Raw genomic sequence first — 13,760 nt, forward strand, 5'->3', positions numbered from 1 at the left:
CCCTTCTTCTGCTCCCCATTCTGCTCCTCCTAATCCTTCTCTCCTTCTCATTAGAGGCTGTGTTTCTGGATGAGACCAAAGTGTCTTCCTGTCTCAGAAACTTTACACCCCTCTGTAATCAACAAAAAAGATCCCTCTGAGTCAGAGGAAAGTCCTCCTGATGAAACTCTCCCTAAAATGGTCCTCTTCTCATTCACATGAGCGGCCCCTGCAGTCAATGAACTGTTATCTGCAGAGCTAGGACTTTGCTTTCAGCTGCAGTTCTCATACCCACACAAACAAGCTCACCCATTCAAATAAAAATTCACCACCTGTTGTGATTCTCACCCTGAAGACACATTATTACCTATTGAACCTATGATAGCTGTGAGTTAGAATCATAGAATCCCTGCAGTATACAAGTTGGCCATTCAGCCCATAGAACCTGCACCAACAACAATTCCACCTATCCCAGTAACCCCATGTATTTATCCTGCTAATTCCCCTGACACAAAGGGGCAATTTAGCGTGGCCAATCCACCTAACCCGCACATCTCTGGACTGTGGGAGGAAACCGGAGCACCCAGAGCACACAGACACAAGGAGAATGTACATACAACACACAGACAAACTTGAATTTTAAATTGTGTGATGGTTCAAAAAATCTGCAATAAAATAGTATGGTAATAATTTTACAAGTACTCTTCTCATCATCATAAGGAATGTAAGGGACATTTATTGGGGATCAGCAGAATCTGACACATGTAAGGAATGACAGGATCCCGACAATCAAAAGGAGGCCATTCAGCTCATTGAGTCTGCACCAAAGCTCTGAAACCCACGCATATAAAGGGAGAGTGAACAAGCTCCACACGGACAACCACCTGAAGTCGGAATTGAACCCGGAACTCTGGCATGAGTTGGGTTATTAATTACCTTGTCTTCTCAATTGTAAATTAAATAACACATGCGACTATTCGATTTTTTGAACCGCCCGCGTAATGTATTATTGCAAACAAGTGTGATGATGCCGTAAACAGCACCCTTCATTATCATACCCATATTAGGCTGCACGAAATGGCAAACAGCCCAGAGAGAGCAGCGAGAATGTGGAACTAACAGGTAACATTGATAAATCTAAGGGGAAATTTGATGCATGCCCAAGGCAAAGGGAATTAAAAAGACACAGGGATAGGAGGGGAAGATGTAATTAGATTGAAAGGAGTCTCATGTGGAGGATAAACACTGGCATAGGCCAGTTGGGCTGAAAGCCCTGTTCCTGTGATGTGGATTTTATGTAATTCTAAGCATTGGGAGGTTTATCGTTCGGTTAAACACAGATTTACATTCAATGGACTGAAATGAAACTAAACAAAGCAAGAAGTTTGGTTTTGCAATTTATAAATAAATTTTATTTCAACTTTAGACAATACAATTTAGAATAAATAGCAGATTTTACATTTTCTTTAATCTTGCATACTGAACACAAAGATATTCCAATATTTTAATGGACAATGATATTGTACAAATTGAAGATATTATGGTAAAATAGGAAAGGAAGGTAACGCAACAACAAAATACAAAAAACTTAATCCAAACTGGTCTATTTAAAAATATATTAATTTAAGATTGAACTCTTATTTTTGTTCCTATTTTCTTGCATGGTGCATTGCAGCCTCTAGAAGAATGTCTCTGCATATTGCATGAACAACCTCCCAAGAACAGCCACTGTTACCCTGGAAGAGAAAAGAGAGGGATTAGTTCTCAGTGTAAAGACTCCATATAAGTTACATTAATGCACATTAAAATGCATTGTTTCAAATACTTGGAATTCTTGTCTTATTAACATGCTCCATGTATTGTTTCAATTATAGAAAGTAGATATTGCTGAAAAAGCCAAAGAACTATGTTAGCTGGGGTGGTAATCAGGGAGCCTGAACAAATGATCTGGACAGGAGTTCAAATCCCACCACAGTGGCTGCGGAATTTGAATTCTGTTAATTGAATGAAAAGTTAGAATTAGTAATGGTGAACGTGACTGTTGTTTTCAAGAATATATCTGGTTCACCCATATCCTTTTGGGAAGGAAATCTGTTGTCCTTTCCTGGTCTGACCTAAATGTGACTCCAGACCAACAGCAAAGTCCCCTCTGAAGTGGCCAAGTAAGTCATTGACTTGTGCATCATTGCTCTGATTGGCTATTGGGATTATTATTATCAGTAATAATGATGATCTGAAATGTGTTCCCGACAGAAACATTTTACCTTTTGTGTTACAAATGTCTCTAGTTTCTGGAATCTTGCCTGCACGTTTGATTGGTGAATATAATTGGACAGTGGCGATGTTACCTGTAAAAGAACAGAAATGAGATGAGGAACAAGGTGGCTTTTAGTGTTGAAATTTTTTTTTAAAATGCTGGAAATGCACAGAAAATCTGTCAGCATCCGAAGCCCAAAGTGACAGATCCTCTGTTCTTTTCTCGGCTGTTGACATATTTTCTGCTCACAAATAAAGGCACTATGAGTTATCCTGCTGAAGAAAACAGCGAGTCTACAGTGAGGTGTACTTACACAAGACTGTAGCTGAGAGAGAATTCCCGATACAGTATTCAGGAAGATCTGATGCTCTTTTTGGGGAAGAGGAGCATTGGGTTGACTGAAAAGCTTCTGAAACCCCTTCAGGATTGCAGCAACAGCTACCGTTCTGTTCTGTCTCGCCTGCACCAAAAGTGGGGGGAAGAAAAGAGCAAGGTTTAAACAGAGCACACTTGAGGTCACTATGGCTGTGGCTATTTTACAGGTGATGAAATGATTCAATTCCTTTCTGTCTCACTCACCGGTTTTACAATTGTTGGAAGTTGCAAGCTTACATCGTATTCGGTTCGACATTCAACTGAAAAAACTGGATTCTGTTGGGGGAAAAAGTAAGGTTGTTAACAAGTTGATAGAAAAGGAGTCACTCTGAGAATAACCATCTCCCCAAGTAATTGTACTCATCACTGGAATCCCCAGAGCCTGTTTCCGATGTCTAAGAATAATCCCAGATCAGATCCCAATCCCAAATAACTGTCTCCAGTTCCAATTCACCATCCTAATCAGACCCAGCCCCAAATCCAGAATCACATCTCAAAATCTAATCCATTCACCATGAGACCACAAGACAGAGGAGCAAAATTAGGCCACTCGGCCCATCGAGTCTGCTCCGCCATTCAATCATGGCTGATTTTGTTTTCTCATCCCCATTCTTCTGCCTTTTCCCCATAACCCTTGATCCCCTTATTAATCAAGAACCTATCTATCTCTGTCTTAAAGACACTCAATGACCTGGCCTCCACAACCTTCTGTGGCAAAGAGTTCCACAGATTCACCACCCTCTGGCTGAAGAAATTCCTCCTCATCTCTGTTTTAAAGGATCGTCCCTTTCACCTGAGATTGTGCCCTCTGGTTTTAGTTTTTCCTACTAGTGGAAACATCCTCTCCACGTCCACTCTATCCAGGCTTCGCAGTATCCTGTAAGTTTCAATAAGATCCCCCCTCATCCCTCTAAACTCCAACGTGTACAGACCCAGGGTCCTCAACCGTGGGATCACACAAGAGGAGTCTCACATCTGGGACTTACTTGCAGAGTGATTTGTGAATTCAATTGCAACAACGGTTCTGTACTAGTGATGGGTTGGTTCTGCAGCTGAAATACTGACCATATTTTCCAAACTGTCCAGCAGTTCTCTCCAGTAAGTCCTCCTCATACAGAGATGGTCAGAGTGATGGCCACTGGTGCTTGGTGAGCACAGGTAGAGAAGGGCCAGAGGGAGACCGAGTCTGATCCAGGACATCATCTTGAACAGAGTCTGCAAAAATATATTCAGTAAAGTGAGCTGACCCTGAATAGTGGAACTGAACCAGGAGGCAATAGCAGTTTGCTCTGGTGGAGTCTCTCTTACCTGCTGCTGCTACTGGCTGGTGCTGAGAAAATGTCAGTTCTTCCTGAGCTGTATCGCCCATCCTGACTGCTGTCTTTTTATACAGTTCTCGGCTCCCCAACACATTGCTGACTATTAAGAACAAAACTAACAGGGTTTTTTTTTTAAGAATCCTGAATGTACAGAAATCATTCAGGGATTAATGTGACGAGGATGGACAGAAACATGAACACTTCCCATCAAACAAAACAGGACTCCAGCTACTGGTGTTTCCACTTTCCACTAGTTTCCGGATTCACTCACCTTTCAGTTCACTAGTTCTGGAATTTCGAACCAAGTGATGGACCTGTTCCAAACCACAATTCTGATTCACACCTTAACAAAAACCTCAAATCCCTGAAGAGATTGTAATGAAAGGCCAGAGGCAGCCGGTGTTTTACAGGTTTCAGCCAATGTTTGAAAGAGACAATTGGGAGTAAATCGGAATTTTAATGGAATGGTCCATTTTGGAGCCCTTTTGATCAAATTGGGATAGGACTTGAATTAATGGTTGGTTATTTTGCAATGGGCTTTAGAAATCCTGTGAGAGGAATGTGTTCTGTTGCAGTGCTTTGATGATACTGTGAATGCAGGGAGATGTTTTTCGCTGAATCTAAATTCATTTTGAGATCTAAAGTTTTTTAAAGTTTATTTATTAGTGTCACAAGTAGGCTTACATTAACACTGCAATGAAGTTGCTGTGAAAATCCCCTGGTCGTCACAATCTGGCACCTGTTTGGTTACACTGAGGGAGAATTTAGCCTGGCCAATGCACCGAACCCAGTACATCTTTTAGACTGTGGGAGGAAGCCAGAGTACCCGGAGGAAACCCATGCAGACACGGGGAGAATGTGCAGACTGCACACAGGCAGTGACCCAGCCGGGTCCCTAGCACTGTGAGGCAGCAGTGCTAACCACTGTGCCACTATGCAAGCTAAGCATCACCAAGCAAGGTTTCTGTTACAAAGAAAGAGCTGACTTTATATAGTGCTTTTCATGACCACCGGACATCTCAAAGCACTTCAGAGTTTTGTATTTGTGAAGTTTACCATTGCTGTACGGAAGTCATGTGGCGCAGAGGACAATCTGAACCACAAGCTGTAGGTTGACTAAGCCCATTGTTCAAACCCTTTCCTTGGATTGATGCCCAAGGAAGATATGTTCAATATGTGACCGAATAGTTTTGAGTGTCAAGCTGTAAAAGTCATTGGATGCATGACCATGGCAGGCAGTAAGAAGGGAAGAGATTCCTGGTCACCCATTTGATGGAAAGAATAAAACATAGAAACAGGAGTAGGCCATTCAGCCCTTCAAGCCTGCACTGCCATTCATTTTGATCATGGCTGATCATCAAATTCAATATCCTGATACCCCATTCCCCACCTTTAGCCCCAAGTCCTACATTTAATTCCTTCTTGAAATCACACAAAGCTTTGGCCTCAATTACTTTCTGTGGTAGTTAATTCCACATTTCACCACTCTCTTGCTGTATCGTCTACCATTGCTATCCAGATACCAACATGTGTACAAAACTGCCACAGCAGCTTTGACTCCCTGAGTAAACAATAACACATCACTGTTATAGCAACAGAATGGTCGCCAGACAATCTTTTTTGTGATGACGATTGAGGGATAAATTTTGACCAGGACACCTGCACTTCTTTGAATCAATGCCATTGGATCTTTTACATCTGCAACAGAAAGCAGATCGGGCCCCAGTTTTAACACCTCAAACAAAAGACAGCATCTCCAGTGGCACAGCATTCTCTCAGTACTGCATTGGAGTGTGAACTGTGATTTTTGTACTCAAGAGTGGGCCTTCAACCCAGAATCCAGTGCCTCAGAGTGTTGCTAACAGAGCCACAGCTGACACTCAAACATGATCATATCTCCACACCTAATTTCTCCTGAGCGGGTGATGACAATCCTTCCTCTTGAACCACTGTAATCCATTTGATGAAATGTTGCAAGGTGCAGAGTTCCAGAAATTTAACGTGGTGGCAGTGAAGGAACCATGCATTATGACCGAGTGATGACAGTGTGTAACTGAGGAAGTTGCTGCATTATATTTTATAGACTGCACTTATTTCAGCCATGCTGCGCTGGTGATGGAGGGAATAGGTCTATACATGGTTCCAACACAGAGCATTACCCAAAACATCTTAGCACTCCATCGCTCAACATCACCACATCAACACTCAATTTTTTCTTCCTAAGCTCTATCTGTGGAATGGAAAGTCAAAACACCAAATGGCATAGTTAACTCTCGAGCGATGATGATGTGTAACTTAGAACATAAGTTAGAATCAAAGGATCCCGACAGTGCAGCAGGAAGCTATTCGGCCCAACGTGTTTGCACTGACAACAATTCCACCCTATCCCCGACACCCTATCCCCACATAAGGTACAATTCAGCATGGCCAATCAACCTAACCCGCACATCTTTGGAAACCGGAGCATCCGGAGGAAATCCACGCAGACACGAGGAGAACATGCAAACTCCACACAGACCGTGACCCGAGGCCGGAATTATATCTGGGTCCCTGGCGCTGTGAGGCAGCAGTGCCAAACACTGTGCCACCGTGCTGGCCTTAACGTGGTTGTGCCAGCATTTCCATGCAGCTGCAGCTCTTCTCATTGCAGGTGGTGAAGGCTGTGTGTTTGGAAGGTGCTGTTGAAGAAGCGTTGGAAAGTTCCTGCATTATATTAACTAGACTGCACACATTTCTGCCATGCTGCTGGGCGTCACAGTGGCACAGTGGTTAGCACTGCTGCCTGACAACACCAGGGACCTGGGTTCAATTCCCGGCTTAGCCACTGTCTGTGTGGAGTTTGCACATTCTCCCCATGTCTGCATGGGATTCCTCTGCGTGCTCTGGTTTCCTCCCACAGTCTGATAGGCGTGCTGGTTGGCTGCATTGTCCCGAACAGGCACCGGAATGTGGCAACCAGGGAAATTTCACAGTAACTCCATTGCAGTGTTAACGTAAGTCTTACTTGTGACTAATAAATAAACTTTTAACTTTACTGGTGATGGAGGGACTAGGTCTCTACATGGTTAGAACACAGAGTATTACTGAAAGCATATTAGCATTCAATCGCTCAGTGCTACCGCATCGATACTCAGTTTTTTCTTCCTTTATACTCGATCCATAGAATGTAAAATCAACAGACCAAAGGGCAAAGTTACCTCTCAGTTCACTCTATTTCAATGAATGCGCTGCTACCCATGGATTGAGTTACAGAACTGATGGCCTGAAGTCATTTCTCAGGTGACACTATCTTAAGGTTCACACACAAAGAGAATAATACTGACTTTGGAAGATTGTATAAAACAGGCAATACGGGATCAGCCCTGGATAATTGAGAGAAATGTATAATGAATGGCTGATCAGATATTGTCCATTTTGCATTATTGTTCAACTTCAATTTTACACGGAAAGCATGTTAATGTCACCTTTTTTAACCTTTGGAAATGGGAGATTGGTCAATCTATCAGTTGCCTGCTCACATTCAAATTTAGGAATAAAACTTAAAGGTTAGAAGAACGAGAGGGGATTTCATCAAAATATACCATGGGGCCTGACAAGGTCAACACTGTGAGGTCATTTCCACTGGCTAAGGAATCTAGAACAGGAGGGCTCAATTTCTGGAAAAAAGGCCAATCAGTTAGGACTGAAATGAGCAGACATTTTTTCACTCTCAGGGTTGTGGATCTCTGGAATTCTCGACATCAGAGGTTGTGGATGCTGTATGATTGAAAACTTTTGTGCCTGGGATAGATGGATTTTTGATCTGGGATATGAGGAGCGGACAGGAAACCGGAGTTTAAGCCAAAGATCAGCCAGGATCATTTTTATTGGCAGAGGAGGTTTTTTAAAAATTCTTCTGATTTGATTTGCATTGATTTGATTTATTATTGTCACATGCATTAACATACAGTGAAATGTATAGTTTCTTGCGTGCCATACAGACAAAACATACCGTTTATAGAGAAGGAAACGAGAGAGTGCAGAATGTAGTGTTACAGTCATAGCTAGAGTGTAGAGAAAGATCAACTTAATGCAAGATAAGTCCATTCAAAAGTCTGATAGCAGCAGGGAACAAACTGTTCTTGAGTCGGTTGGTAGGTGACCTCAGGATTTTGAATCTTTTTCCCAAAGGAAGAAGGTAGAAGAGGGTATGTTTGAGGTTGGTGGGATCCTTAATTATGCTGGCTGCTTTGCTGAGGCAGCAGGAGATGCAGACAGAGTCAATGGATGGGAGGCTGGTTTGCATGATGGATTGGGCTACATTCATGACCTTTTGTAGTTCCTTGTGGTCTCGGGCAGAGCAGGAGCCATACCAAGCTGTGATACAACCAGAAAGAATGCTTTCTGTGGTGCATCTGTAAAAGTTGGTGAGAGTTTGAGCTGACATGCCAAATTTCCTTAGGCTTCTGAGAAAGTAGAAGTGTTGGTGGGCTTTCTTAACTATAGTGTCGGCATGGAGGGACCAGGATGAGTTGTTGGTGATCTGGACACCAAAACCTGAAGCTCTCAACCCTTTCTACTTCATCCCTGTTGATGTAGACAAGGGCATGTTCTCCGTTATGCTTCCTGAAGTCGATGACAATCTCCTTTGTTTTGTTGACATTGAGGGAGAGATTATTGTTGCCACACCAGTTCACCAGATTCTCTATCTGATTCCTGTACTCTGTCTCGTCATTGTTTGAGATCCAACTCACTACGGTGGTGTCGTCAGCAAACTTGAAAATGGAATTGGCAGGGAATTTGGCCACACAGTCATAGGTGTTAAAGGAGTATAGTAGGAGGCTGAGAACACAGCCTTGTGGGGCACCGGTGTTGAGGATGATCATGGAGGAGGTGTTGTTGCCTATCCTTGATGATTGTGGTCTGTGAGTTAGCAAGTTCAGGATCCAGTCGCTGAGGAAGGTGTGGAGGCCCAGGCCATGCAGTTTGGGGATGAGTTTCATGGGAATAATGATGTTGAAGGCTGAGCTGTAGTCAATAGATCAGAGTCTGACATAGGTGTCCTTGTTATCTCGGTGTTCCAGGGTTGAGTGCAGGGCCAGTGAAATGGTGCCTGCTGTGGACCTGTTGCGGTGGTAGGCAAAGTGTAATGGATCCAGGTCGTCCAGGAGGCAGGAATTGATTTGGGCCATCACAAACTTTTCAAAGCACTTCATAATGATGGATGTCAGAGCCACCAGCCAATAGTCTTTAAGGCATGCTGCTTGGTTTTTCTTTGGTCGCAGGATGATGGGCACCTTCTTGAGGGGTTAGGAGAGCGATAGTGGTGGGGGATGCGGATGTCTCCGAGCGGATAGGAGGCATTTTAAAAGGGGAAGATAAAGAAACGGATGTCATTATACACATTGGTGGAAATGACGTAGATAGGAAGCGTAGGGGGGTCCTAAGAGAGCAATTCAGGGAGTTGGGAAATAGGTTAAAAAGTAGGGTCACTAGGGTGGCCATCTCTGGGCTGCTCCCAATGCCTCGTGCCAGTGAGGATAAGAATAGGGAGTTGGTTCAAATGAATGCCTGGCTAAAGGACTGGTCCAGGAGGGAGGGCTTTATTTTCATAGACCAATGGGAGGTTTTCAGGAGAGGATGGCACCTGTACAAGAGGGAGGGGTCACAACTAAGTTGGAAGGGCACAAATATCCTGGCTGGGAGCTTTGCTAATGCAGTTCGGGCGGGTTTAAACTAGTATGGCAGGGGGGTGGGGATCAAACTATTAGGTCTATAAGTGTGGTGGCTGGGGACGAGCTTGGGGCTGGGACAAGGCTGGCAAAGAAGAAGAGCACTCTGGGGGAGGACGACCTCACTGAGCCTGGGGGTCTGGAGTGCTTATACTTCAATGCAAGGAGCGTAGCAGGTAAAACAGACGAACTTGGGGCGTTAATGCGCACGAGGAATTTGGATGTGGTTGCGGTGACAGAGACTTGGTTGAAAGAGGGACAGGACTGGCAGCTGAATATTCCAGGGTACAAGTGTTTTAGGCGAGACAGAGGAGGGGCCAAAAGAGGTGGGGGAGTAGCGGTATTGGTTGGAGAGCATATTACAGCGGTGCAGAGGGAGGACAATTCGGAGGAGTCGTGTAGCGAGTCACTCTGGGTGGAGCTTAGAAACAGGAAAGGCGCAGTCACTATGTTGGGGGTGTACTACAGGCCCCCCAACAGCCCAAGGGAAGTGGAAGAATGGATATGTCAGGAGATACTGGATAGGTGCAGGAAATATAGGGTTGTTGTAGTGGGAGACTTCAATTTCCCTGGTATAGACTGGAAATCGCTGAGGGCAGGGACTCTGGATGGTGAGGCATTTGTAAAATGTGTACAGGAGGGTTCGTTGGAACAACATGTGGACAGCCCAACTAGAGAGGGGGCTATACTGGACCTGGTGCTGGGGAATGAGCCCGGTCAGGTCTTCAAAGTTTTGGTTGGGGAACATGTGGCAAATAGTGACCACAATTCTGTTAGCTTTAGGATAGTGATGGAAAAGGATGAGTGGTGTCCCAAGGGTAAGGTGTTGGATTGGGGGAAGGCTAACTTTATTGGGATCAGGCAGAAATTGGCAGCTCTTGATTGGGAGAGGCTGTTTGAGGGTAAATCCACATCTGGTATGTGGCAGTCTTTTAAGGAACGGTTGTTAGGGCTACAGGACAAGCATGTGCCTGTAAAAAAGAAGGATAGGAAGGGTAGGATTAGAGAACCGTGGATAACCAGGGAAATTGAGGGACTGGTCAAAAGGAAAAGAGAGGCGTATGTTAGGTCCAAGCAGCTAAAAACGGAGGGAGCTCTGGAGGAGTATAATGAAAGTAGGAAAATACTCAAACGGGGAATTAGAAGAGCAAAAAGGGGTCACGAAATGTTCTTGGCAGACAGGATTAAGGAGAATCCCAAGGCATTTTATTCATACGTTAGGAACAAAAGGGTTGTCAGGGAAAAAATCGGACCTCTCAGGGACAAAAGTGGGGACTTATGCTTGGAGCCCAAAGAGGTAGGGGAGATCCTAAATGAATACTTTGCGTCGGTATTCACTAAGGAGAGGGATGTGTTGACTGGGAGTGTCTCGGAGGGGAGTGTTGAACCGTTGGAGAAAATCTCCATTACAAAGGAGGAAGTGTTAGGTTTGTTAGAGAATATAAAGACTGACAAATCCCCAGGGCCTGATGGAATCTATCCAAGGCTGCTCAGGGAGACGAGAGGTGAAATCGTTGGGCCTCTGACGCAAATCTTTGTCTCGTCACTGGACACAGGTGAGGTCCCAGAGGATTGGAGGATAGCCAATGTGGTCCCGTTATTTAAGAAGGGTAGGAAGGATAACCCGGGTAATTATAGGCCGGTGAGCTTGACGTCCGTGGTGGGGAAGTTGTTGGAGAAGATTCTTAAAGATAGGATGTATGCGCATTTAGAAAGGAATAAACTCATTAACGATAGTCAACATGGTTTTGTGAGAGGGAGGTCATGCCTCACTAACCTGGTGGTGTTTTTTGAAGAAGTGACCAAAATGGTTGACGAAGGAAGGGCCGTGGATGTTGTCTATATGGACTTTAGTAAAGCATTTGACAAAGTCCCTCATGGTAGGCTAGTGAAAAAGGTTGGATCCCATGGGATAAAGGGGGAGGTGGCTAGATGGGTGGAGAACTGGCTTGGTCACAGAAGACAGAGGGTGGTAGTGGAAGGGTCTTTTTACGGCTGGAGGCCTGTGACTAGTGGTGTACCGCAGGGCTCTGTATTGGGACCTCTGCTGTTTGTGATTTATATAAATGATCTGGAAGAAGGAGTAACTGGGGTGATCAGTAAGTTTGCGGACGACACAAAACTGGCAGGACTTGCAGATAGTGAGGAACATTGTCAGAGGCTACAGAAGGATATAGATAGGCTGGAAATTTGGGCAAGGAAATGGCAGATGGAGTTCAATCCTGATAAATGCGAAGTGATGCATTTTGGTGGGAATAATGTAGGGAGGAGCTACACGATAAATGGAAGAACCATAAAGGGTGTAGAGACGCAGAGGGACCTGGGTGTGCAAGTCCACAGATCTTTGAAGGTGACGTCACAGGTGGAGAAGGTGGTGAAGAAGGCATATGGCATGCTTGCCTTTATAGGACGGGGCATAGAGTATAAAAGTTGGGGTCTGATGTTGCAGATGTATAGAACGTTGGTTCGGCCGCATTTGGAATACTGCGTCCAGTTCTGGTCGCCACACTACCAGAAGGACGTGGAGGCTTTGGAGAGAGTACAGAGGAGGTTTACCAGGATGTTGCCTGGTATGGAGGGGCTTGGTTATGAGGAGAGATTGGGGAAACTGGGGTTGTTCTCCTTGGAAAGACGGAGGATGAGGGGAGACTTAATAGAGGTGTATAAAATTATGAAAGGCATAGATAGGGTGAATGGTGGGAAGCTTTTCCCCGGGTCGGTGGTGACGTTCACGAGGGGTCATAGGTTCAAGGTGAAGGGGGGGAGGTTTAACACAGATATCAGAAGGACATATTTCACACAGAGGGCCGTGGGGGCCTGGAATGTGTTGCCGGGCAAGGTGGTGGAGGCGGACACACTGGGAACGTTTAAGACTTATCTAGACAGCTATATGAACGGAGTGGGAATGGAGGGATACAAAAGAGTGGTCTAGTTTGGACCAGGGAGCGGCGCGGGCTAATTGTTCCTGGTTTCTCATTTCAAGGCTTCATTCTATGATCATCTTGCTGGTGCCAGTACAGAGTGAGACTGCGGATAGTTGGGAACCTGTCTCGGGGGCAGGGAATTCATATGGTGTTCGTGGAAGTGGAAATGACTAGGGTTGGGAAGCATTTTCCGATCGGGGCCATTGTGATCTCCTGGACTCGTTTCGATCGCCTCAGGGGGTCGGAGAGGAATTTCCCAGATTTTTTTTCCCCATATTGGCCCTGGGGTTTTTCACTCTGGGTTTTCGCCTCTCCCTGGAGATCACATGGTCTGGAATGGGGGGGTGGGGGTAAGTTAATAGGTTGTAATGAACAAAGCATCGTAGCTGTGAGGGACAGCTCGGTGGATAGGATATTGGTATGTAGATAGGCTGGAAAATTGGGTGGGGATCCTGGATTCAGGATTCAATCCTGGACCGGGGAGCGGCGCGGGCTTGGAGGGCCGAAGGGCCTGTTCCTGTGCTGTATTGTTCTTTGTTCTTTGTTCTTTGAAGCAGATAGGGACCTCAGATTGTTGTAAAGAGATGTTGAATATGCCTGTGAATACCCCCGCCAGCTGATCCGCGCAGGATCTGAGTGCAGTCCGGGTACCTCATCCGGGCCAGTCGCTTTCCATGTGTTGACCTTCAAGAAAGCTGCTCTGACATCAGCAATGGTGACCCCAGATACAGGTTGATGGTATGTAGACATCCGGTTAAGGTTACAATGATGCACTGTGTCCATGACAAATAGTTGGTGTCATTCACCTGAAACAGGTGCTGTCCAGGATAAGGGGGGCCATGTAAGTGAAGGAACCTGTTCTATTGAATGTGTTTGTATTTGTTTCAGAACAGCGGCTTTCAATTCCACTGAAATGAAACCTAAAACAGAAAAACTTGATTCAGGTAGAACGCTGAAATTCAACGAGAAATAGAGAACAAAACTGTCTTTCCAAATTTTATGTTGCCAGATATTGCAATTTAGGAATGGGATAGGGATGTGCTGAAAAATGTTAAAAATGATACCAGTTCATAGTGAAACTCCATCCCAAAGTATATATTATGGGAATATAGCAATGGATGAGCTAACTAATGTTTTGAATTTGGAATCTGGTTTTGTTTTCTATCCAGTTTCCTGTTTATTGTGCAATAATTCT

This window comes from Mustelus asterias, chromosome 2 (assembly GCF_964213995.1).
Source record: "Mustelus asterias chromosome 2, sMusAst1.hap1.1, whole genome shotgun sequence".
Classification (NCBI taxonomy): domain Eukaryota; kingdom Metazoa; phylum Chordata; class Chondrichthyes; order Carcharhiniformes; family Triakidae; genus Mustelus; species Mustelus asterias.